The sequence below is a fragment of the Mesoplodon densirostris genome, chromosome 10, assembly GCF_025265405.1.
Source record: "Mesoplodon densirostris isolate mMesDen1 chromosome 10, mMesDen1 primary haplotype, whole genome shotgun sequence".
NCBI classification, from domain to species: Eukaryota; Metazoa; Chordata; class Mammalia; order Artiodactyla; family Ziphiidae; genus Mesoplodon; species Mesoplodon densirostris.
The window spans coordinates 52,500,204-52,527,009 of NC_082670.1; the positions used below are offsets into that span (position 1 = coordinate 52,500,204).

Consider the following 26,806-nt stretch of genomic DNA (forward strand, 5'->3'; position numbering starts at 1 on the left):
GGATCTCATTCAGATTTGATGGAGAAATTAAAACCTTTACAGACAAGCAAAAGCTGAGAGAGTTCAGCACCACCAAACCAGCTTTACAACAAATGCTAAAGGAACTTTTCTAGGCAAGAAACACAACAGAAGGAAAAGGCCTACAATAACAAAACCAAAACAATTAAGAAAATGGGAATAGGAACATACATATCAATAATTACCTTAAATGTAAATGGACTAAATGCTCCCACCAAAAGAAACAGATTGGTTGAATGGATACAAAAACAAGACCCATATATATGCTGTCTACAAGAGACCCACTTCAGACCTAGAGACACATACAGACAGAAAGTAAGGGGATGGAAAAAGATATTCCATGCAAATGTAAACCAAAAGAAAGCTGGAGTAGCAATTCTCATATCAGACAAAATAGACTTTAAAATAAAGACTACTAGAAGAGACAAAGAAGGACACTACATAATGATCAAGGGATCAATCCAAGAAGAAGATATAACAATTGTAAATATTTATGCACCCAACATAGGAGCATCTCAATACATAAGGCAAATACTAACAGCCATAAAAGGGGAAATCGACAGTAACACACTCATAGTAGGGGACTTTAACACCCCACTTTCACCAATGGACAGATCATCCAAAATGAAAATAAATAAGGAAACACAAGCTTTAAATGATACATTAAACAAGATGGACTTAATTGATATTTATAGGACATTCCATCCAAAAACAACAGAATACACATTTTTCTCATGTGCGCATGCAACATTCTCCAGGATTAATCATATCTTCGGTCACAAATCAAGCCTTGGTAAATTTAGGAAAATTGAAATTGTATCAAGTATCTTTTCTGACCACAATGCTATGAGACTAGATATCAATTACAGGAAAAGATCTTTAAAAAATACAAACACATGGAGGCTAAACAATACACTATTTAATAATGAAGTGATCACTGAAGAAATCAAAGAGGAAATTTAAAAATACCTAGAAACAAATGACAATGGAGACACGACGACCCAAAACCTATGGGATGAAGCAAAAGCAGTTCTAAGAGGGAAGTTTATAGCAATACAATCCTACCTTAAGAAACAGGAAACATCTCGAAAAAACAACCTAACCTTGCACCAAAAGCAATTAGAGAAAGAAGAACAAAAACATCCCAAAGTTAGCAGAAGGAAAGAAATCATAAAGATCAGATCAGAAATAAATGAAAAAGAAATGAGGGAAATGATATCAAAGATCAATGAAACTAAAAGCTGGTTCTTTGAGAAGATAAACAAAACTGATTAGCCAGACTCATCAAGAAAAGAAGGGAGAAGACTCAAATCAATAGAATTAGAAATGAAAAAGGAGAAGTAACAACTGACACTTCAGAAATACAAAAGATCATGAGAGATTACCACAAGCAACTCTATGCCAATAAAATGGACAACCTGGAAGAAATGAACAAATTCTTAGAAATGCACAATCTGCCAAGACTGAATCAGGAAGAAATAGAAAATATGAACAGACCAATCACAAGCACTGAAATTGCAACTGTGATAAAAAATCTTCCAACAAACAAAAGCCCAGGACCAGATGGCTTCACAGGCGAATTCTATCAAGCATTTAGAGAAGAGCTAACACCTATCCTTCTCAAACTCTTCCAAAATATAGCAGAGGGATGAACACTCCCAAACTCATTCTACGAGGACAACATCACCTTGATACCAAAACCAGACAAGGATGTCACAAAGAAAGAAAACTACAGGCCAATATCACTGATGACCATAGATGCAAAAATCCTCAACAAAATACTAGCAAACAGAATCCAACAGCACATTAAAAGGATCATACACCATGTTCAAGTGGGGTTTATTCCAGGAATGCAAGGATTCTTCAATATATGCAAATCAATCAACATGATACACCATATTAACAAATTGAAGGAGAAAAACCATATGATCATCTCAATAAATGCAGAGAAAGTTTTCGACAAAATTCAACACCATTTATGATAAAAACCCTGCAGAAAGTAGGCATAGAGGGAACTTTCCTCAACATAATAAAGGCCATATATGACAAACCCACAGCCAGCATCGTCCTCAATGGTGAAAAACTGAAACCATTTCCACTAAGATCAGGAACAAGACAAGGCTGCCCACTCTCACCACTCTTATTCAACATAGTTTTGGAAGTCTTAGCCACAGCAATCAGAGAAGAAAAGGAAATAAAAGAATCCAAATTGGAAAAGACGAAGTAAAGTTGTCACTGTTTGCAGATGACATGATACTATACATAGAGAATCCTAAAGATGCTACCAGAAAACTACTAGAGCTAATCAATGAATTTGGTAAAGTAGCAGGATACAAAATTAATGCACAGAAATCTCTGGCATTCCTATATACTAATGATGAAAAATCTGAAAGTGAAATCAAGGAAACACTCCCATTTACCACTGCAACAAAAAGAATAAAATATCTAGGACTAAACCTACCTAAGGAGACAAAAGACCTGTATGCAGAAAATTATGACACTGATGAAAGAAATTAAAGATGATACAAATAGATCGAGAGATGTACCATGTTCTTGAATTGGAAGAATCAACATTGGGAAAATGACTCTACTACCCAAAGAAATATACAGATTCAATGCAATCCCTATCAAACTACCACTGGCATTTTTCACAGAATTAGAACAAAAAATTTCACAATTTGTTTGGAAAAACAAAAGACCCCGAATAGCCAAAGCAATCTTGAGAACGAAAAATGGAGCTGGAGGAGTCAGGCTCCCTGACTTCAGACTATACTACAAAGCTACAGTAATCAAGACAGTATGGTACTGGCACCAAAACAGAAAGATAGATCAATGGAACAGGATAGAAAGCCCAGAGATAAACCCACGCACATATGGTCACCTTATCTTTGCTAAAGGAGGCAGGAATGTACAGTCGATAAAGGACAGTCTCTTCAATAAGTGATGCTGGGAAAACTGGACAGGGACATCTAAAAGTATGAGATTAGATCACTCCCTAACACCATACACAGAAATAAGCTCAAAATGGATCAAAGACCTAAATGTAAGGCCAGACACTATCAAACTCTTAGAGGAAAACATAGGTAGAACACTCTATGACATAAATCACAGCAAGATCCTTTTTGACCCACCTCCTAGAGAAATGGAAATAAAGACAAAAATAAACACATGGGATCTAATGAAACTTAAAAGCTTTTGCACAGCAAAGGAAACCATAAACAAGACCAAAAGACAACCCTCAGAATGGGAGAAAATATTTGCAAATGAAGCAACTGACAAAGGATTAGTCTCCAAAATTTATAAGCAGCTCATGCAGCTCAATAACAAAAAAACAAACAACCCAATCCAAAAATGGGCAGAAGACCTAAACAGACACTTCTCCACAGAAGATATACAGACTGCCAACAAACACATGAAAGGATGCTCAACATCTTTACTCATTAGAGAAATGCAAATCAAAACTACAATGAGATATCATCTCACACCAGTCAGAATTGCCATCATCAAAAAATCTAGAAACAATAAATGCTGGAGAGGGTGTGGAAAAAAGGGAACACTCTTGCACTGCTGTTGGGAATGTGAATTGGTACAGCCACTATGGAGAACGGTATGGAGGTTCCTTAAAAAACTACAAATAGAACTACCATATGACCCAGCAATCCCACTACTGGGCATATACCCTGAGAAAAACATAAATCAAAAAGAGACATGTACCAAAATGTTCATAGCAGCCCTATTTACAATAGCCCAGAGATGGAAACAACCTAAGTGTCCATCATCGGATGAATGGGTAAAGAAGATGTGGCACATATATACAATGGAGTATTACTCAGCCATAAAAAGAAACGAAATTGAGCTGTTTGTAATGAGGTGGATGGACCTAGAGTCTGTCATACAGAGTGAAGTAAGTCAGAAAGAGAAAGACAAATACTGTATGCTGACACATATATATGGAATTTAAGAAAAACAATGTCATGAAGAACATAGGGGTAAGACAGGAATAAAGACACAGACCTACTAGAGAATGGACTTGAGGATATGGGGAGGGGGAAGGGTAAGCTGTGACAACGCGAAAAAGCAGCATGGACATATATACACTACCAAACGTAAGGTAGATAGCTAGTGGGAAGCAGCTGCAGAGCACAGGGAGATCAGCTGGGTGCTTTGTGACCACCTGGAGGTGTGGGATAGGGAGGGTGGGAGGGAGACGCACAAGGGAGGGGATATGGGAACATATGTATATGTATAACTGATTAAATTTGTTATAAAGCAAAAAAAAGTTGACAATGGCAAATACTCTGCTGAGGATGCTATTACAACTTCTTTTAATGTTGTTGAGTCAGCATCTTTATCTATGGCTACTTCAACACAACAGGATGAATTATACTCTTACATGGGCTTGTACTTTAACCTAGGACAAAACTGCCAATATTTATTCTGATATGCTTTCAGAGTATCTCATGATTTTGAAATGATGTGGAAGAAATGTGTCTTCCTTACTTCCAAAGGAAATGAAATTTAAACTGGCCCCTATGTTCAGGAATTATTAAATGCAATACTCCTACCTGCCACTTAGATTCCAGAGCATTCTAAACTTGACTCTCTGGAAGCCAGGGGAAATAACCTTGCTGACATTTCTGCAAGGAATGCTGCCCTTAAAGGGACCAACTGTAGCCAAACCTCTGTCACGGTCCAAAGGAATATTTCCCCAAATGATAGTTTAGAAAAACTGGCTAGAGAAGCCCAACAACTGGCCTCAGGAAAGGAAAAACAACAATTGGAAATTGTTGGAAATTCAACAATTTTTGGTTTGATAAAAGAGAAAGCTCTGGTTTGAACCAAATAACAACCCAGTCCCACCTAAGACTCTAAAATTCTCACTCCTCACCACTGTGCATGCATTCAACTACTGGCCTACTGACAAAATGACAGCCTTCATGAATCAATACTGGTGGGGAAACATAAATGAGGCTGCAAAAGGTGCCTGCCTCACTTGTTCCACCTAAAATACAACCCAGAGAAACTGTTCACACTGCTCCCCAACATTTTAAATTGACTAATGGACCATTCAAGTTCTGGCAAATGGTTTTCATACAACTTCCTCTGTTTCATGGATGTAAATATGTTTTAATGTTGGTCTGTATGTTTTCACACTGAACTGAAGCCTTGCCTTGCAGACAGGCTACTGCCTCCTCTGTGGCTAAAGTCCTTTTGGAAAAGATTATCCCTATCTGGGGAACTCCTCTCAAACTTCATAGGGATCAAGAAACCCATTTTACTGGCCAGGTGCTTCAGCATATCTGTACTCTTTGGCTTGTCTTATAGCACTTTCACTGTGATTACCATCCTCAATCTTCTGGTTTAGTTGAATGCAATAATGGCATTATAGGACTCAACTGGCAAAATATTTAGAGGCCCTCCAAACACCGTGGCCAACAGCATTCATGTTGGTCGTTCTAAATCTCAGATCCACCCTTCCGGAACTCAAACTCTCACCCTTTGAGGTGGTCACAGGACACCCAACGCACTAGGCTCCTGCTTCCTTTGACCCACAACTGATAAAAGGAGAGGTGCTCCAACATTGCAAAGCCCTAATGCTTCTATTAAAAAAAAAAAAACATGTTGGGCTTCCCTTGTGGCGCAGTGGTTGAGGGTCCGCCTGCCAATGCAGGGGACATGGGTTCATGCCCTGGTCTGGGAAGATCCCACATTCTGTGGAGCGGCTGGGCCCGTGAGCCATGGCCACTGAGTCTGCGTGTCCAGAGCCTGTGCTCCGGCAATGGGAGAGGCTACAACAGTGAGAGGCTCGCGTACCACAAAAACAAAACAAAACAAAACAAAACAAAGAAACATGTTTTGGGTAGAGCAATCTTTTCTCATTGTGCTCTCAAGAGACAAAGACCTTAAGCATCACACATTGCAACCTGGAGATTTTGTCTATTGAAATAGACACCTCCAGAATAAATGCTCTTCACTCTTGCTGAAAAGGCCCCATGAAGTACTGTTAACCAAACCTTGTGCCACAAAACTCCAAGGAAGACTCTCTTTGGATTCTCATGACACACCCAAAGAGAGCACCAAACCCTGACTGAACCTGCACATCACCTGGTGACCTGAAAGTAAAGATTTCCCAGAATTGGAGCAGATGACATCTGACAACACAGCTTTTGCAAGATAGCTGGACCAGGTCTGTTGGAAGTTTGTCGCCAAATGTTTGATGATGACATAACACCATCACATGATCTCCAGTGTCCTTGGTCTTGATAACATATGGGCTTTAGATAAAATGTGCCTGAGAGTTCTCCCTCCCACCCTTCCTTGTTACTTGAGTGTGACCTCAGTAGGTTTCCAATCTGTGTACTTTCCTTCTGATGTGAGAAACCACACCCAGGAAAGGTCCTTCCTGACTTCGAGGGACAAAAAAGCTGCTGAAACTAGAAAACCTGACTCTTGATCAGTGATACTTTCACAGAAAGGTCTTGAACAAAAGGGAAAAATATAAAAATTGATATATAGAAACCTCAATTAAATAGAGTTGAGAGACCAGAGTGGTGGCTCTGGTGCCCTGCAAAGATAGCTGAGCCCAAAAAGAAGAAAGACTCCTCTTCTTTCCCAGCAAGGACTCAGTCCATGAAAAGCTATGGACTCTGTTTACTACAGCTCTCCTGACTTCTTCTTCCCCTCTGTAAAAGTGTTCCCCTTCCCCCAGTGTGCTGGGACTTGCATGTAGCTCACCATGGTTGTAGACCCCAAAGCTGCAATTCTCTGCTGATCCAGAATAAACTCATCTTGGTTGGAGAAATATCTGGCAGTCTATTTATTTCAGGTCAACAGAATACACTGCTTTTGTAATAAAGAAACAATAGAAAGCCTGCCAGATTTGACAGTATTTTTAGAGAATTCTGTTTTAAATAGGAGATTATATATAGAGAGAGATAGATAGATAATATATTATATATAATTGGTAATCTAACTTTTCAATTAACAATATATTGTAGATAGGCTCCTAGGTCAACAAACATATTACTATACTATCACTTACCAATATTTACCTAAAAAACCCAACCAGCATCACATTTCAACTGTACAATAGCCACAATAACTGAAAATGAATTAAATAAAATACCAAATACACAGGGAATAAAAGGAAAATATTTAAAATAGGTTAAAATGTTTATATGTCCAAAAACAATGTAAAAATTCCTGAAAATTAGCAATAAATTTTAAAAATCAGTGATGAAAAATAATTATTCATAGTAATTTCTTTATTTTGATTATATTATCACCACAACCAATTTACTTTTGATCAAATTCTTTCCAAATTGCCTGAAGCCCAACAGTGTATGGAACTCCAGGATTTGTAGTGAGGGTGATCATGGGGAAGGAGAATGGGAAGAGAAGAAATATTGGAAAATCTTTTGGGGGCATTTAGAATTTTAATTTGCTCCATCAGTCTTGAAGTAAAAAAATATATTTGAGTCAAAAATGTTACACTGAAATTGCACTTTAAAAAAAGAACTGGGATTCCTCCTTATCAGATTAATTCATGCAACTTTCCTAAGCCATGGAAGGTTTGGAATGAGAAGATTCTTTTGTTGAATATCTATAAATCTGATTTAAATTGTTAGAACTATGAATAAATAGGAAATAAATTTAGAAAAAAAGACTTAAAGAATGTTTCACTGTGTGAAAAATTATTAAATGGTAAGTAGTGACCAGCTGCTTTTCATGGCCACTAAAATCCAAAACAAATGTCAAGTCATAAGAGAAGGCCTTCACTTGACATAGGAACACTTTTGTTTTTTTCTCTTTCTTGGCATAGAAATTTTTATAGTCACAAAATGAAAAGAATGTATAAATCACTTTTCCAAAAGATGTTTTCCCCTTAACCTGTCATAAAGATGGTGAAAAATAAACCAAATAAGCATTTATTAGGTCTTGGCTTCAAGAAAGGAAAACAAATTAAATGGTCTTTTTCAGGTTCCTCTAATCCTAATGCTTTATGGATGGTATTAAGAGGCCTATAATGGAAACCAATGAAATATAAATACAGTGAGGCGTCTGGGCAATTAAATAAATGGATCATGGGAGGTGTGATGATCAAGGTGGCAGGTTAGGACCATGCTGGGCTCACCTCCACTCATGAACACATCCAAACAACAGCTCTTGTTGAAATCAATCTGGGGAAGAGCAGAACAGCTCTTCTGCAACCAAGGCTGTAAAGAAAGATCCACACAGAGTCTGGTAGGAAGGGAGAAGTGACGTGGTTGGGACCTGCACCCTTAGCAGGGACACAGGAGAGAAAGGTACATCACAGGCTCAGGGATACTCAGTGGGGAGTGAGGGATTCCAGCCACACACTGGATACCCCAGCCCTGGGATACAACACCGGGAAGACAAGCCCCTTAGCTGGTTTGAAACCCAGTGGGGCTTACCGAAGGGCTGTAAGAAACTGGGCCTCTGCTCTTGAAGAGCACACAGACTTGCTTGCTCCCAGTCAGAGTGTGGAGGCAGCACACTGAAAACTGCCAGGAGCTCTGACCAGCTAGCCAGGACTGCTGCATCACACCCCTCGCCCACCCCTTACCTGGCTCCTGCTCTAGCCTCTCTTGCTCCAGTACTGCTCCCCACTAAGGCAGAGGGTGCCACTAACTACAAGAGTGTGCACACTTGGAGGGAACAGAGCTGGCTTGGACCCCAGCCCTGCCTCTGACCAGGGCGTAGGCAGCCATTGCCAGCACATGTGTCCCTGTGCACTCTTGGGAGGGAGCAAACTCAGCTCAGTAGTGTGATACCAACCCCTCCAGCCACAGCCCAGCCTCTAGTCAAGCAAGCACATCAGGGATAAAGTGAAATCAGAAAAGAAGTACAGCCTCAAGCCCTCAGGCCCTGAATCTATACCCCAAACCAAGGCTGAGACTGCCATCACACCTGGAAGAAACCCAACTTCCTCAGGGCTCCTGCTCCAGCCCCTGTGGCTCTGACCACCCCCTTCACAGGGTGGTGATGGCCACTGAGCAGAGGAGAAGCCCCAGCTTGCACATGGCTCTGGCTCTAGCCCCTCCAACTCCACCCCTACCTCCCACCAAGGTGGTAGCTGCCAGTGCACGCTGGGAGAAGAGGTAGCCTATGCTAATGTCAGACCCAGCTCTCCCACCAAAGCCACTGGGCACACACAGACTTCATAGGGACACTCCCACACAAGGACACACTTTCAAGATTAGAGTAGGTAACTGTTTCACCTAATTTTACAGAGACAGAGGAAGTCAAACAAAATGAGAAGACAGAGAAGAATACATTTCAAAAGAAATAACAAGAAAAAACCCTGAAGAGAAAATCTTAATGAAACAGAGGTAAATAATTTACCTGATAAAGAGTTCAAAGCAATAGTAATGAAAATGCTAACTGAACTTGGGGAAAAAAGAATACATGAACACAGTGAGAATTTTAATAAAGAACTAGAAAATACTAAAAAACAAAAAAAGAACTGGAAAATACAATAACTGGTATGAAAAATACAGTAGAGGGAATTAAAAGCAGATGAGGTGATACAGAAGAGCATATTAGTGATCTGGGAGATAGAATAATGGAAATTACCCAATCAGAACAGCAAAAAATAAAAACAATTTTTAAAAAATGAGGCTAGTTTAAGCAACCTCTAGGTTAACATCATGCATACTAACATTCACATAATATGGGTCCCAGAGGGAGAAGAGAGAGAGAAAGGGGTACAAAATGTATTTGATGAAATCATGACTCAAAAATATCCTGACACCAAAGAAGGACACAGATATTCAGGTATAGGAAGCATAGAGGGTCCCAAGCAAGATGAACACAATGAGACTCCCACCAAGATCTATCATAATTTAAATGGCAAAAGTTAAAGAGAGGATTCTAAAAGCAGCAAGTGAAAAACAAAGAGTCAAAACAGTTACAGGGAACTCCCATAAAGCTTTCAGCTGATCTTTCTGCAGAAACGTTGCAGGCCAGAAGGGAGTGGTATGATATATGTAAAGTACTGAAAGGGAAAAAAACCCTACCACTTAGGATACTCTACCTAGCAAGGCTGTCATTCACAACTGAAGAAGAGATAAACGGCTTCTCAGACAAACAAAAACTGAAGGAGTTCATTATTACCAAACCAACCTTTCAAGAAGTGTTAAAGGGTCTTCTTTCAGTGAAAAAGAAAAGGCTACTACAAGAAGGAAGAAATTATAGGAAGGGGAAAATCCTTCTGGTAAAGGCTGTGGCTCAACCATTAAATAAGATTAATAGGTTAAAAGATTAAAACACAAAAATTGTAAGATCAACTATAACTAAAATAAATATTTAGGGATAGCCATGATGATTTAAAATATGACACCAAAAACACAAAGCTTGGGAAAGGGAGTTAAAAACGTAGAGCTTTTAGAGAATGTATTTGAATTTAAATGACTATCAATTTAAAACAAGTAGATACAGGTCAACATATATGACCTGCATAGTAACCACAACTGAAACCTATAATAGATATACAAACACTAGAGAGGAATACAAACTTAACACTAATGAAGGTCATCAAAGCATAAGGTAAGAGACTAAAAGAAAATGAAAAGAACAGGGAAGAACTACAAAAAAAAAAACCCAGAAAACAAATAACAAAATGGCAATAAGTACATACCTATCAATAATCACTTGGCCTAAATGCCCCAAACCAAATACATAGAGTGGCTGATTGGATAGAAAAAAAAAAAAAAAGACCCATCTATATGCTGCCTACAAGAGACTCACTTCATAGCTAAAGACACACACAGACTGAAAGTGAGGGGATGGAAAAAGATATTCCATGTGAAACAAAAAGAAAACTGCAGTAGCAATACTCATATCAGACAATATAGACTTTAAAACAAAATCTATAATAAAAAACAAAGAAACACATTATATAATGATAAAGGATCGATACAAGAAGAGATAGAACATTCGTAAACATATACACATCTAGTACAGAGCACCTAAATAAGTAAAGCAAGTATTAATGGATATAAAGGGACAAACAGACAGTAATACAATAATATTAAGGGACTTTAACACGCCACTTACATCAATGGACAGATTTTCTGAACAGAAAATCAATAAGGAAACACTGGCCTTAAATAACACATTAGACCAGTTGGATTTAATAGACATTACAGGACACTGCATCCAAAAAAGGCAAAATACACATTATTTTCAAGTGCACATAAAATTTTCTCCAGGATAGGTCACATTGTAGGCCACAAAACAAGTCTCAAGAAATTTAAGAGGATACAAATTATATCAAACGTCTTTTCCAACCACAATGGTATGAAACTAGATATCAATTACAGGAAAAAAAAGGGGGGGGAAACATGGGGAGACTAAACAACATGCTAAGAAAAAAACTAATGGGTCAATGAAGAATTCAAAGACAAAATCACAAAATACCTTGAAACAAATGAAAACAAAAGCACAACTTTCCAAAATCTATGGGAAAAAGCAAAAGAAGTTCTCAGAGGGAAGTTTATAATGATACAGGCCTACCTCAAGAAACAAGAAAAATCTCTCAAATAAACATCTTAACCTTAGAAAAAGAAGAACAAGCTAAGCCCAAAGTCAGCAGAGGAAGCAGATTTAAAAAAAGATCAGAGTGGGAATAAATAAAATTGAGAACAACAACAACAAAATAGAATAAATCTATGAAACCAAGGGCTAGTTTATATTTTTTTTAACAGAAAAACAAAATTGGTAAGCCTTTAGCAATGCTCATTATGAACAAAATTGCAAGGACCCAAATAAACAGAATAAGAAATGAGAGGGAGAAATAACCAATACCATAGTGATACAAAAAAATCATAAGAGAATACTACAAACGGTTATATGCCAACAAATTGGACAATCTAGAAGAAATGGACAAATTTCTAGAAAAACACACATGCCAAGACTGAATCAGGAAGAAACAGACAATCTGAATAAGACCAATCACTAGTAGTGAAACTAAATTTGGAAAAACAACAACAACAACAACAAAATGCCCAGCAAATGGAAGTCCAAGACCAAACAGCTCAGGGGAATTCTACCAAGCATATAAAGAAGAGTTAATACCTATCCTTCTAAAAGTATCCAAAAAAACTTAAGAGGAGGAAATACTCCCAAATTCATTCTACAAGGCTACCATTATCCTGATACCAAAACCAGACAGAAACTACAGAAAAAAGAAAATTACAACCCAATATCTCTGATTAATAAAGGTGCAATAATCCTCAACAAAATGTTAGGAAACCAAATTCAACAATATATAAAAAGGATAATTCACTGTGATCCAGTGGGATTTATAGCAGGGATGCTATGATGGTTCAATATCCACAAATCAATCAATGTGATACACCACATTAACAAAAAGAAGGGTAAAAATCACATGGTCATCTCAATAGATGCAGAAAAGCATTGGACAAAATTCAACACCCATTCATGATAAAAATTCTCAACAAAGTTATAGAGGGAACATACCACAACAAAATAAAAGCCATTTGTTACAAACCCACAGCTAACATTGTGCACAATGGTGAAAAACTAAAACAATACAAGTATGCCCACTCTCACCATTTCTATTTCAAGACAAGTATGCCCACTCTCACCATTTCTATTTAACATAATATTGGATATTGTAGCTATAGCAATTAGACAAGAAAAAGAAATAAAAGGAATCCAAATTGGAAGGGAAGAAGTAAAACTGTCACTACTTTCAGATGACATGTATAGAAAACCCTGAAGTCTCCACCAGAAAACTATAAAAGCTAATAAATGAATTCACTGAAGTTGCAATATACAAGATTAATATACAGAAATCTGTTGCTTTTCTAAACACTAATAATGAACTATCATAAAGAGAAAGCAAGCAAATAATGTCACTTAAAATTGCATCAAAAAGAATAAAATACCTAAAAATAAACTTAACCAAGGAGGTGAAAGACCCATACTCTGAAAACTATAAGACATTGATTAAGGAATTGAATTAATAAATGGAAAGATATCATACATTCATGGATTGGAAGGATTAAAAATTTTTAAATGTTCATTCTACCCAAAGCAGTCTACAGATTTAATGCAGTAACTATCAAAATACCAATGACATTTTTCACAGAACTAGAACAAATAATGTTAAAATTTGTATGGAACCACAAAAGACCCCAAAGAGCCAAAGCAATCTTGAGAAAAAAGAACAAAGCTGGAGGCATCACACTTGCTGACCTCAGACTATACTACAAAGCTACAGTAATCAAAACACTATGGGGATTCTCTGGTGGCGCAGTGGTTGAGAGTCTGCCTGCCGATGCAGGGGATGTGAGTTCATGCCCCAGTCCGGGAGGATCCCACATGCCATGAAGTGGCTAGGCCCGTGAGCCATGGCCACTGAGCCTGTGCATCCAGAGCCTGTGCTCCACAATGGGAGAGGCCACAACAGTGAGAGGCCCATGTACCGCAAAACAAACAAACAAATAAACAGAAACCCACTATGATACTGGCACAAAACAGATACATAGACCAATGGAACAGAATAGAAAGCCCAGAAATGCAACAATGCAGATATGGCCAATTAACCTATGAAAAAGGAGGCAAGAATATACAATGGGGAAAAGACAGTCTCTTCAATAAGTGGTGTTGAGAAAACAGTTACATGTGAAAGAATAAAATTAGAACATTTTCTCACACTATATAAAAAAATAAACTGAAAATATATTAAAGATCTAAATTAAGACCAGAAACCATAAAACTCCTAGAAGAAAACATAGCCAGTGCCCTCTTTGACATAAGTCTTAGCAATATCTTTCTGGATCTGTCACCTCAGGCAAGGGAACAATAGCAAAAATAAACAAATGGACCTAATTAAACTTAAAAGGTTTAGCACAGTGAAGAAAATAATCAACAAATTGAAAAGTTAACCTACTGAATGGGAGAATATGTTTGTAAATGATACATCTGATAAGGGCTTAATATCCAAAATATATAAAGAGCTAATATAACTCAATATCAAAAAAACTCAATCAAAAAACGGGCAGAATCTAGATAGACATTTCTCCAAAGAAGACATACAGATAGCCAAAAGGCTCATGAAAAAATGCTCAATACTGCTAACTATTAGAGAAATGCGAATCAAAACTACCATGAGATATCACTTCACACCAGTCGGAATGGCCATGATGGAAAAGTCTACAAATAATAAATGCTGGAGAGGGTGTGGAGAAAAGAGAACCCTCCTACACTGTTGATTGGAATGTAAATTGGTGCAGTCACTATGGAGAACAATATGGAGGTTCCTTAAAAAACTAAACATAGAGCTACCATATGATTCTGCAACCCTACTTCTGGGCATATATCCAAGAGAAAACCATAATTCAAAAAGATACATGCACCTCAATATTCATTGCAGTACTATTTTCAATAGCCAAGACATGGAAGCAACCAAAGTTCCCATCAACAGAGGAATGGATAAAGATGTGATATATAAATATATATATACATATATATATAGATAGATAGATAGATAGATAGATAGATAGATATAATGGAATATTACTCAGCCATAAAAAGAATGAAATAATGCCATTTGCAACAACATGGATGGACATAGAGATTATCATACTAATGAAGTCAGACAGAGAGAAACAAGTATCATATGATATCACTCATATGTGGAATCTAAAAAAATGATACAAATGAATTTATTTACAAAAAAGAAACAGACCCACAGACATTGAAAACAAACTTATGGTTACCAAAGGGGAAAGCAGGGAAGCGATAAATTAGGAATTTGGGAGTAACATATACACACTAAAATAGGTAAACAATAAGGACCTATTGTATAACACAGGGAACTATACTCAATATTTTTTAATAATCTATATGGGAAAAGGTCTGAAAAAGAATATATGTATATATAACTGAATCACTTTGCTGTACACCTGAAACTAACAACAACATTGTAAATCAACTATATTTTGATAAAAAATAAATTTTAAATAGATGTATTTAGAATTCAATTTGTGAAATTAAATCCTGAGTTCACTCAAAATTCCCCCCAAAGCAGATACTGTAATAAAACATTTCTGTGGGGGAGGGGCAGTTATTGAGTGCAGGTAAGGGTGCTATTATTCAGGTAAATCTTACTCCACCAGACAGAGAAGCCATAAACAGAAGCAATTACAAGTGAAAGTATTCTCACATCCCACCCATCAAGGCACAATTATGGAAAGCTCTGTTCCTCTCATTCCCTGCCTTTGCATGCTTAGCACTTTTTTCCCTTTCACACTCCTCAGCTGCTTGGGCCTGGCAGGTAGAAAAATCCTAGTCCCTACTAGTACCAAGGCAGCCTCACAGGGAGAAAATATAGAGATGGCGAGGGAGAAGGAGCTATACGTATACACAGCATAAGTAACTCTTCTCTACTGTGACCATTAAGAAATTAATCTGATTATTAGGCACAATATAATCTATATATTCAAATGAGCACTATCCTTTCACATTTCAGACTAACAGCAAACAATCATTATTGTCTAGTGAGTGTTTACCATATGCCAGCCAGGCACTGTTACAAGCACTCAACATGCATCACCACTTTTAACCTCACAATAATCCTAGAAGGTGGGCACCATTAATATCCCCAGATTGCAGATGAGGAAACTGAGGCACAGAGAAGTCCAATAATTTTTAACCCTCAACAGCAGACCCAGGACTTAAACCCAGTATTATTCCAGAGCCTGTGTTTTTAATAATGACCTTACCAACCTGCCTGTCAATATTATATTCTTTTTCCAATTATGCTCTTATTCTTGAAAATTCCTCTTTAGCAATTTCCTTTAGGGCCAATATATCAGTCACAGAAGAATAATTGTCTCAACAATTTATAATCATTCCACATTTTATTTTTCTTAAATGATAACATCTTACTTGAACGCATTATTCACTGTTCTAGTAACTATGGAAGATATAAAGATACAGCAAATAAATGGGAAAAAAATAAAATAAAACAGACCCTAGCACCAAGTATGTACTTACTGGTTCAAACTAAAAACATTCTCACTCGAGGCTTCATTGAGGCAAAAGTCAGAAAAGTTCAAAAATATGTTAGTGCTAGGAAACTGTCAATGAAATTAAAAGACAACCTACAGAATAGGAGAAAATATTTACAAACAATGCAACCAACAAAGGGTTAATATCCAAAATGTACAAACAGCTCATACAACTCAATATCAAAACACAAACAACCCAAACAAAAATGGGCAGAAGTCTAAAATAGACAGTTTTCCAATGAAGACATACAGATGGTTAACAGGCCCATGGAAAGACATTCAACACTGCTAATTATTAGAGAAATGAAAATCAAAGCTGCATGAGGTACCACCTCACCCCAGTGTGAATGGTCATCATCAAAAAATCTACAAATAATAAATGCTGGAGAGGGTATGGAGAAAAAGGAGCCCTCCTATACTATTGGTGGGAGTAAATTGGTGCAGCCACTATGAAGACATTATGGAGGATACTTAAAAAACTAAAAATAGAACTATCATATGATCCAGCAATTTCATATCTGGTTATATATCTGGAAAAAATGAGAACGCTAATTTGAAAAAATACATGTACCCCAATGTTCATAGGAGCATTATTTACAATAGTGACGACATGGAAACAATCCAAGTGTCCATCAACAGTGATTGGATAAAGAAGCTGTAGTATGTACAAGGGCATGAAACTAGAAATCTACCATGGGAAAAGAAATGAGAAAAAAAATGATTACATGGAGACTAAACAACATGCTTCTAAAAAACCAATGAGTCAACAAGGAAATCAAAAAGGAAATTTAAAAATACCTTGAGACAAATGACAATGAAAACACAACCATACAAAATCTATGGAATGCAGCAAAAGCAGTTCTTAGAGGGAAGTTCATAGCAATATGACTTTCCTTAAAAAGCAAGAAAAATCTCAAATAAAAAACCTAACCTACCACCTAAAAGAATTAGAAAAGGAACAACAACAAAAAGTCAGTATTAGGAAGGAAATAATAAAGATCAGGGAGAAAATAAATAAAATAGAGATTAAAAAATAGAGAAGATCGATAAAACCAAGAGGTGGTTCTTTGAAATGGTAAACAAAATTGACAAACCTCTGGCCACACTCACTGAGAAGAAAAGAGAGAGAACCCAAATAAACAAAAAAAAAGAAGGGGAAAAGGAGAAATCTCAATTGATACCACAGAAATACAAAAAACCCTAAGAGAATGCTATGAACAACTATAGGCCAACAAATTTGACAACCTAGAAGAAATGGACAAATTTCTAAAAACATAGCCCACCAAAATTGAATCAAGGAGAAACAGATAATTTGAACAGACCAATCACTAGAAGTGAAAAAGAATCTGTAATTTTAAAACTCCCTACAAAACAAAAGTTCAGGACCAGATGGCTTCACAGGTGAATTCTTCCAAACATACAAAGAAGAACTTACACCAATTCTTCTCAAACTCTTGTGAAAGATTGAAGAGGAGGGAATACTCCCAAACACATTCTATGAATCCACCATCACCCTGATACCAAAACCAAACAAAGACACCACCAAAAAAGAAAATTACAGGCCAATATCTTTGATGAATATAGATGCAAAAATTCTCAACAAGATATTAGCAAACTGAATCCAACAACACATAAAAAAGATCATACACCATGACCAAGTGGAATTCATCCCAAGTTCACAAGGATGGTTCAATATATGCAAATCAATCAGTGTAATACACCACATTAACAAAAGAAAAGCAAAAAACTGCATGATTATCTCAATAGATGCAGACAAAGTATCTCACAAAATTCAACATCCATTCATGACAAAAACACTTACCAAAGTGGTTATACAGGGAACATATCTCAACATAGTAAAAGCTATTTATGACAAACCCACAGCCAACATAATACTTAATGGTGAAAAGCTGAAAGCCTTCCTTCTAAAATCTGGAACAAGACAAGGATGCCCACTCTCACTACTTCTATCCAAGATAGTATTGGAAGTCCTAGTCACAGAAATCATACAAGAAAAAGAAATAAAACGTATCCAAATTGGAAGGGAAGAGGTAAAACTGTCACTATATGCAGATGACAGGATACTATATATAGAAAACCCTAAGGACTCCACACAAATCTAGTAGATCTAATAAATGAATTCAGCAAAGTAGCAGGACACAAGAGTAACATTCAGAAATTAGTTTCATTTCTTTACACTAACAATGAATTAGAAAGGGAATGTAAAAAAAAAAAAAAAAAAAAAAAAAAAAACATGTTTTAAAATTGCACCAAAAAAAACCCTAGGAATAAACCTGACCAAGGAGGTGAAAGACTTATATGCTAAGAACTATAAAACATTAATAAAGGAAATTAAAGAGGATTCAAAGAAATGGAAAGATATCCCATGCTCTTGGATTGGAAGAGTTAATATTGTTAAAATGACAATACTACCCAAAGCATTCTGCAGATTTAATGTGATCCTTATCAAATTACCCATGATATTTTTCACAGAACTAGAACAAATAATACAAAAATTTATATAGAACCATAAAAGATCCAGAATTGCCAAAGCAATGCTGAGGAAAAATAACAAAGCAGGAGGCATAACTCTCCCAGACTTCAGACAATACTACAAAACTACAGTAATCAAAACAGTGTGGTATTGGTACAAAAATAGACATACGGATCAATGGAACAGAATAGAGAGCCCAGAAATAAATCCACATGGTCAATTAATCTTTGACAAAGGAGGCAAGGATATAAAATGGGAAAAAGTTCTTCAGGAAGTAGTGCTGGGAAAGTTAGCTGCATGTAAATCAGTGAAGTTAGAATACACTCACACACCATGCACAAAAGTAAACTTAAAATGGCTTAGTGACTCAAACATAAGAAGTGATACCATAAAACTCCTAGAAGAGAGCACAGGCAAAACATTCTCTGACATAAATTACAGCAGTGTTGTCTTAGGTCAGTCTCCCAAGCCAATAGAAATAAAAACAAAAATAAATAAATGGGACCTAGTCAAACTTACAAGCTTTTGCACAGCAAAGGAAACCATAAAAAAGAAAAATGAAAAATCCTACAGGATGGGAGAAAATATTTGAAAATGATGCGACTGAGAAGGGCTTAATCTCCAAAATATACAAACAGCTCATACAACTCAACAACAGAAAACAAACAACCCAATAAAAAAATGGGCAGAAGACCTTAATAGACATTTCTCTAAAGAAGACATACAGATGGCCAGTAGGCACATGAAAGGATGCTCAATATCACTAATTATTAGAGAAATGCAAATTAGAACTACAGTGACGTATCACCTCACACTGGTCAGAATGGTTATCATCAAAAAAGTCTCCAAACAGTAAATGCTGGAGAGGGTGTGGAGAAAGGGGAACCCTCCTACACTGTTGGTGGGAATGTAAATTGGTGCAGCCACTATGGAGAACAGTATGGAGGTTCCCCAGAAAACTAAAAATACAATTACCATATGATCCAGCAATCCCAGTCCTGGGCATATACCCGGACAAAACTATAATTCAAAAAGATACATACACCCCTGTGTTCATAGAAGCACTATTCACAATAGCCAAAACATGGAAACAACCTAAATGTCCATTGACAGATGAATGGATAAAGAAGATGTGGTACACATATACAATGGAATATTACTCAGCCATAAAAAAGAACAAAATACTGCCATTTGCAGCAACATGGATGCAACTAGAGTTTATCATACTAAGTGAAGCAAGTCAGAAAGAGAAAGACAAATACCATATGATATCACTTACATGTGGAATCTAAAATATGGCACAAATGAACCTATCTACAAAGCAGAAATTCATATAGATAGAGAACAGATATGTGGGTTCCAAGGGTTGGGTGGGAGGGAGAGGGGTGGACTAGGAGTTTGGGAGTGGTAGATGCAAACTATTAAATATAGAATGGATAAACAATATGGTCCTACTGTACAGCACAGGGAACTATATCCAATCTCCTAGGATAAACCATAATGGAAAAGAATATTAAAAAACTGCATATATTTCTATAACTGAGTCACATTGCTATACAGCAGAAATTGGCACAACATTGTAAATCAACTAGACTTCACTTTAAAAAAAGAATTATGAGGGCTTCCCTGGTGGCGCAGGGGTTGAGGGTCCGCCTGCCGATGCAAGGGACGCAGGTTCGTGCCCCGGTCCAGGAAGATCCCACATGCCGCGGAGCGGCTGGGCCCATGGGCCATGGCTGCAGAGCCTGTGCTCCTCAACGGGAGAGGCCACAACAGTGAGAAGCCCGCATACCACAAAAAAAAAAAAAAAAAAAAAAAGAATTATGAGAGAAAGTATGTAGCTGGTATAATTAATAAAATTAGAGAATTTAAAATTGCTGCAGCCATTATGGAAAACAGTATGAAGATTCCTCAAAAAATTTATAGAAATACCATATGATCCAGGTATTCCACTTCTGGGTATTTATTCAAAGAATATGAAAACAATAATGTGAAAATTTATATTCACCTCTATGTTCATGATTTAGAGTATCCAAGATATGGAAACAACCTAAGTGCCCATCAACAGATGATGGATAGAGAAGATGTGGTATACATATACAATGAAATACTACTCAGCCATAAAACAATGCAATCTTTTTATTTGCAACAACATGGATGGACCTTGAACATCTTATGCTAAATTAAGTAAGTCAGATGGAGAAAGACAAATACAGTATGATTTCACTCACATATGGAATATAAAAACAAACAAGCAAACAAAACAAAATAAATAACCAAACCAAACAAACCTAGAGATACTGAGAACAGAGTACTGGTTACCAGATGAGAAGGGGTGGGAGGGGAGTGTGAAATGGGCAAAGGGGGTCAGTTGTATGGTGACAGATAGAAACTAAACTTTTGGTGGTGAACACACTGTACTGTATACTGAAAAAGAAATAAAATAGGGCTTCCCTGGTGGTGCAGTGGTTGAGAGTCCGCCAGCCGATGCAGGGGACACGGGTTCGTGCCCCAGTCTGGGAAGATCCCACATGCCATGGAGTGTCTAGGCCCGTGAGCCATGGCCACTGAGCCTGCGCATCTGGAGCCTGTGCTCCACAACGGGAGAGGCCACAACAGTGAGATGCCCACGTACCGCAAAAAAAGAAAAAGAAAAAAAGAAATATAATGTTTTACACATGATACTTATGTTATAAACCAATATTACATCAATAACTTTTTTTAAATAAAAAAGGAAGATGTGGTATATATATATATATATATATATATATACACACACACACACACACACACACACACACACACACACACACACACACAATGGAATTCTACTAAGCCATAAAAAAAAAGAATAAAATTCTGCCATTTGCAGCAACGTGGATGAAGCTAGAGATTATTATGCTTAGTGAAGTAAGTCAGAGAAAGACATGTCATGTATGATATCACTTATATGTGGAATCTAAAAACTAATACAAATAAGTGTATAGCAAAACAAAAACAGACTCAACAGACATAGAAAACAAACTTACGGTTACCAAAGAGGAGAGGAAGTGAGGAAGTGGGGGTACTGCATTAACAAACTACTGTATATAAAATAGATAATCAACAAGGATATACTGTACTGCACAGAGAATTATACCAATGATCTTGTAATAACATATAATGGATTATAATCTGCAAAAATATGAATCACTTTGCTGTACCCCTGAAACTAACAATATTGGAAATCAACTATACTTCAATTAAAAAAATATGTTAGTGCTTTAGAGCTTGATAAAAATGCACATGGATTTTTAATCACATTAAAGCACAGAATGTGGTATACATATGTACAATGGAATATTTATATTTTTCAACCATTAAAAAGAAGGAAATCTTGGCATTTGCAACAGCATGGTTGAACCTGGAGGACATTATTCTAGTTGAAATAAGCCAGACAACGTAAAAAACAAAGTTGATTTCATATAAACAGAGAGAGTAGAATGGTAGTTGCCACAGGCTGGGGAGAGGAAGAAATGGGGTGATATAGGTCAAATGGTACAAATTTTCAGTTATGAGAAGAATGAGTTCTGAGGATCTAATGTATGGCATGGTGACTATAGTTAATAACATGCTACTGTGTACTTAAAAGTCCCGAGAGTAAATCTTAGCATTCTCAGAACAACAACAAAAAAGAGTTAATTATGTGAGGTGATGGATTTGTTAATTATACTGATCTTGGTAATCATTTCACAAATGTATATCAAATAGTGTTATACAATCTAAATATATACAATTATATTTGTCAATTTTTCCCAATTACTCTTCAATAAAGTTCAAAAAAGACATTTTAAGACAAAACCAGAATAACTTATTTTCACTTTAATAATTCAAAATATTTATTAGTATTCTGTTAGTCTGCTCCTAGAGGAGCAGGGAAACAACAGTGAACAAAACAGTTAACAGCTCTACTGTTGTGGAGTTTGTGTTTTAGTGGGAGACACATGATACACCAATCAAAATACAACATAATGCCAGAGACAGACAAATGCTATGAAAAAATAAAGGGATAGAGTCTGAAGGAGGTTGCTATTTGGGGCAGATGATCAGGAAAACCTCTCTACAGAAGGGTACATTTAACAGAGAGCAGAAGGAAGAATGGAGGTGAGCTGCAGCTCTGGAGGAGGAGCACCCGGTGGGCGCACATTGGAAATCTGAAGGCACAGCCGAGGGGGCGGCTGACGGGGTGGAAGGTTTGTTACAGTGTGAGGGAGAAATTTCCTTTATTATATTTCCATTATTTGGGGTACTGTTCATAGTCATACAAAAGTACTGGATCACTCATATAGTAAATGTTTCTCATGAGCCTATAAACCACACTCGGGCTCAGTGCTGGGGATAGTGGCCTATCACAAAATAAATATAAAATTCCACATTGTGAAGGACAAGTGCATGGTGTGTGTAGGCCAGGGGCATCCTTCCCTGTTTCGGGGGGTTTGTCTGAGGAGACTACATTCTAGCTAAGAGGTGAAGGGTGAGAAGAGTTATCCAGAAGACAAGTGGGAAAAGCAGTATTCCAGGCAGAGAGAGCAGCATGTGCAAAAGACCTGTGGTCACAGGGAACATGCAGGGAGCAGCTAAAGTAGTGAAGTCTTGGTGGAGGTACAGCACGAAGACGTGGCAGAGACAGAGCATGCAGGGCTGTCCTCCTGTAGCCCGACTGAGGACGTGAACTGTGAGCAGCTGGAGGCTACCAAAGTGTTTTAAGTCAATTAAGAGTCTCAGAGCTTGGAGATTCCTTAAGAACTTGAGAAGTACAGTCAGAAGTTGGGCAGGTTTCATTGTGTCTCTACTTGTTCAGGTTTTCCTACAGGTTTATTTTGATCCATCCAATGAAAACCTCAGCAGCTTTTTAAAAAATTATCTAATGTAATAACATGAATGGGATTACACTAAGCAATAAAGTCTCAAAGAATTCCCATTCCAGGATTAGTCAAAGTTTTCTATTTTTATTAGATCATACTTGTTTATTATCCAGAAATCCCAAATATACGTTCTGTGAGAAACTAGCCCAAAATATTTCTCAGAGTGTCAAACTCTAAATTCTGCTCTGAAAATGCAGTTGAAGGAAGTGTACAGTTTTGGACTCTGGAATTGGAGTAAGATGTAGAGATAAAAAATGGAACCAAAGACCATATTTGGAGATTATTCTCCATGAGAAGGATAATAAAGACCTGTCTAATAATGATAATAATCAGATAAGAAATAAGATGAGATAATAATCAGATAAGAAAAGGTTTTATGGAACTTCTGTTCCAGCACAATCAGTCCAGTGCCCATAGCACAATCAGTCCAGTGCCCACAAACCACTTATCTAGCAGCTGAGATATAAAGAATGCTCCGATGGGACTTCCTTGGTGGTGCAGTGGGTAAGATTCCAAGGTCCCAATGCAGGGGTCCTGGGTCTGATCCCTGGTCAGGGAACTAGATCCCACATGCATGCCACAACTAAGAGTTCACATGCCACAGCTAGGAGGCCCGCCTGCCACAACTAAGGAGCCCATGTGCTGCAACTAAGGAGCCTGCCGGCTGCAACTAAGGAGCACATGTGCCACAACTAAGGAGCAGAAGAGCCACAACTAAGGATCCTGCCTGCCACAACTAAGGAGCCCATGTGCTGCAACTAAGGAGCCTGCCAGCTGCAACTAAGGAGACTGCTGGCTGCAACTAAGGAGCCCGTGAGCCACAACCAAGGAGCCCACCAGCTGCAACTAAGACCCAGTGCAGCCAAATAAATAAATAACAAATATTTTTAAAAACTGAATGCTCCCAGGCACTTCCTGCAAAAGTTGATAAAGAACTTTCTGCTATTAAATAAGTTAATACCTGAGGAAGCAAAGGCAAAAGCAAAGAGCAAAATGATATGGAAACATCAAACTCTGGGGGACGTGGAGAGCCGGGGCAGGCACCCCAGGTCCTCATGAATTGGCTCAGAGGAGCTCATAAGAATTACACAAAGATTACAGAATGTGGAGAGAAATACCCTGGAAATAGATAAAGGGGACAATTCAAGAAAAGGCATGAAGGTATGAGACTCAGGGCAGAGACTGTGAAAGATATTTGTTTTACTTTTGTTCAATTCACAAACTCAGAGAAAACCCAAAGGGAAGGATATAAAAATACTCAAAAGTAACTGGACATGTCAAACAATATATTAGGAAACATCTTAAATTTGGAACAATTAGAATTTGAGAGATTATACAGCTGACATTTCCAGTGCATGTCCTTGATATCATACAGTGAACAAGGTCCCATGACTCTCTGCCTGGGGGCTTCCTCCCAGGCACCCCAGGAGGCCAGGAGTGACTGAAGGTCACCCATGGAGTAGCCCTTAGCCACTTGTGACTGAGAAAAGAAAAAAAAAACATAAAACCCTACTTTTAATTTGGCATATAGGACAACTCTGAAACACCTCGTGCACTGTATCTCAGATAATAATCTACGGATCTGATTTTTTTAAAAATAAATTTATGGGGCCTCCCTGGTGGCGCAGTGGTTAAGAGTCCGCCTGCCGATGCAGGGGATACGGGTTCGTGCCCCGGTCTGGGAGGATCCCATATGCCGCGGAGCGGCTGGGCCCGTGAGCCATGGCCGCTGGGCCTGCGCATCCGGAGCCTGTGCTCCGCAACGGGAGAGGCCACAACAGTGAGAGGCCCACATACCGCAAAAAAGAAAAAAAATAATAATAAATTTATTTATTTATGGCTGTGTTGGGTCTTTGTTGCTGCACGTGGGCTTTCTATAGTTGAGGCGAGTGGAGGCTACTCTTAGCTGTGGTGCGCAGGCTTCTCATTGTGTTGGCCTCTTACTGTGGAGCACCAGGCTCTAGGCACGCAGGCTTCAGTAGTTGAAGCATTCAGGCTCAGTAGTTGTGGCTCACGGGGTCTAGAGCACAGGCTCAGTAGTTGTGGTGCATGGGCTTAGTTGCTCCGTGGAACGTGGGATCTTCCAGGACCAGGGATCGAACCCATGTCCCCTGCATTGGCAGGCAGATTCTCAACCACTGAGCCACTTGAGAAGCCTGGATCTCATTATTAATGTTTCCTGTACTGGCTGCTTTCCCTTCTCTGTCTCATTTCCTCCCCCCCACCCCCCCCACCACTATTTCATGGAACCACCTACTGAATAAACTATTTCACTTGGATTCTTGTCTTTTTGAAAATCCCAAAGTAAGAAAATAATGGAATGTAATTTAGAACTGAGCTCTTTTAACTCTGGCTTGTGAGCCTAAGTTTATTGTAAAACCTTGTATTGTAAAATACAAGGGGCATTTCTAACAACCAGGAGAGAGGAAGGTGGGATAAGGGAGTAGAAATAAATATTTTAAAGCAATTTAAAAGAACAAAGAGCTTGATAGAAAGATGAATGGTCATACATTTATGATATTCCTAAGTGAAATAATACCTTAACTGTATTAGGAGGTTCAGCTTTCTTAACTCTGTAGTTAATTTAAAAATTAAAAGAAAATATGAATCCATCTTTGGGCTAATAAAACAAAATAGTTGTCATGTTTTAGATTTCTTATTACATACTCTATAGATTTCCTGCCCCCCACCTCAACACACACACAAAATTATCATAATAGCGATTCTAAACTGAATTCACAGTCTTGGGAATAAATGTGCTTTATTTTTAGTATTTTGTTTGTTCTGTAATTTTGATTGACAATTAAATCTGTTCAGGAATATATGATTATTTAATACTTTTATGATTAAGCTTCTATTATTTTTGGAAAAGAATACAAAGTAGAACAAATGAAAATTATTATTCCAGCAACAAGTAATGGATGAGTCATATCCTTATTATTAAGAGATTAAGTGCACAGATAAACTATCAGTTTTCAAGGTACAGTATTAGCCTAGCCACCAATCTCTGCATCTTCCCATGAAGCTAGTTTCAAAAACAAAGATGTAAGAAATTTCTAGCAAAATAAACGAAAATTCACCCCTTAAAAACACTATTTTGCACATTTTTGTATGAAAGGACTTTGTAAAATAGGGCAGTTATTTCCAAATTCCACCCTCCTTGGAGAAGATTCATTCTGAATCCTACCCCCAAGACTCTGCTGCACAATAGACTAGATTAAAAAAAGAAGATGGAAGTGTCTTGATTGCTTGACCCGACGAATGAAATTTCAGAATATTTCCCTGAAATCTGCTGCATCTACGGACTACCATATCTGTTTGCTAAT

The 26,806-nt window shown here is 37.6% G+C and overlaps 1 protein-coding gene across 1 annotated transcript in view; it reads right to left on the reverse strand.

Moving 5' to 3' along the window:
• NEK10 (NIMA related kinase 10) overlaps nucleotides 1-26,806 on the reverse strand; it is a 290,867-nt gene that overhangs the window by 153,033 nt on the left and 111,028 nt on the right. The window lies entirely within an intron of this gene.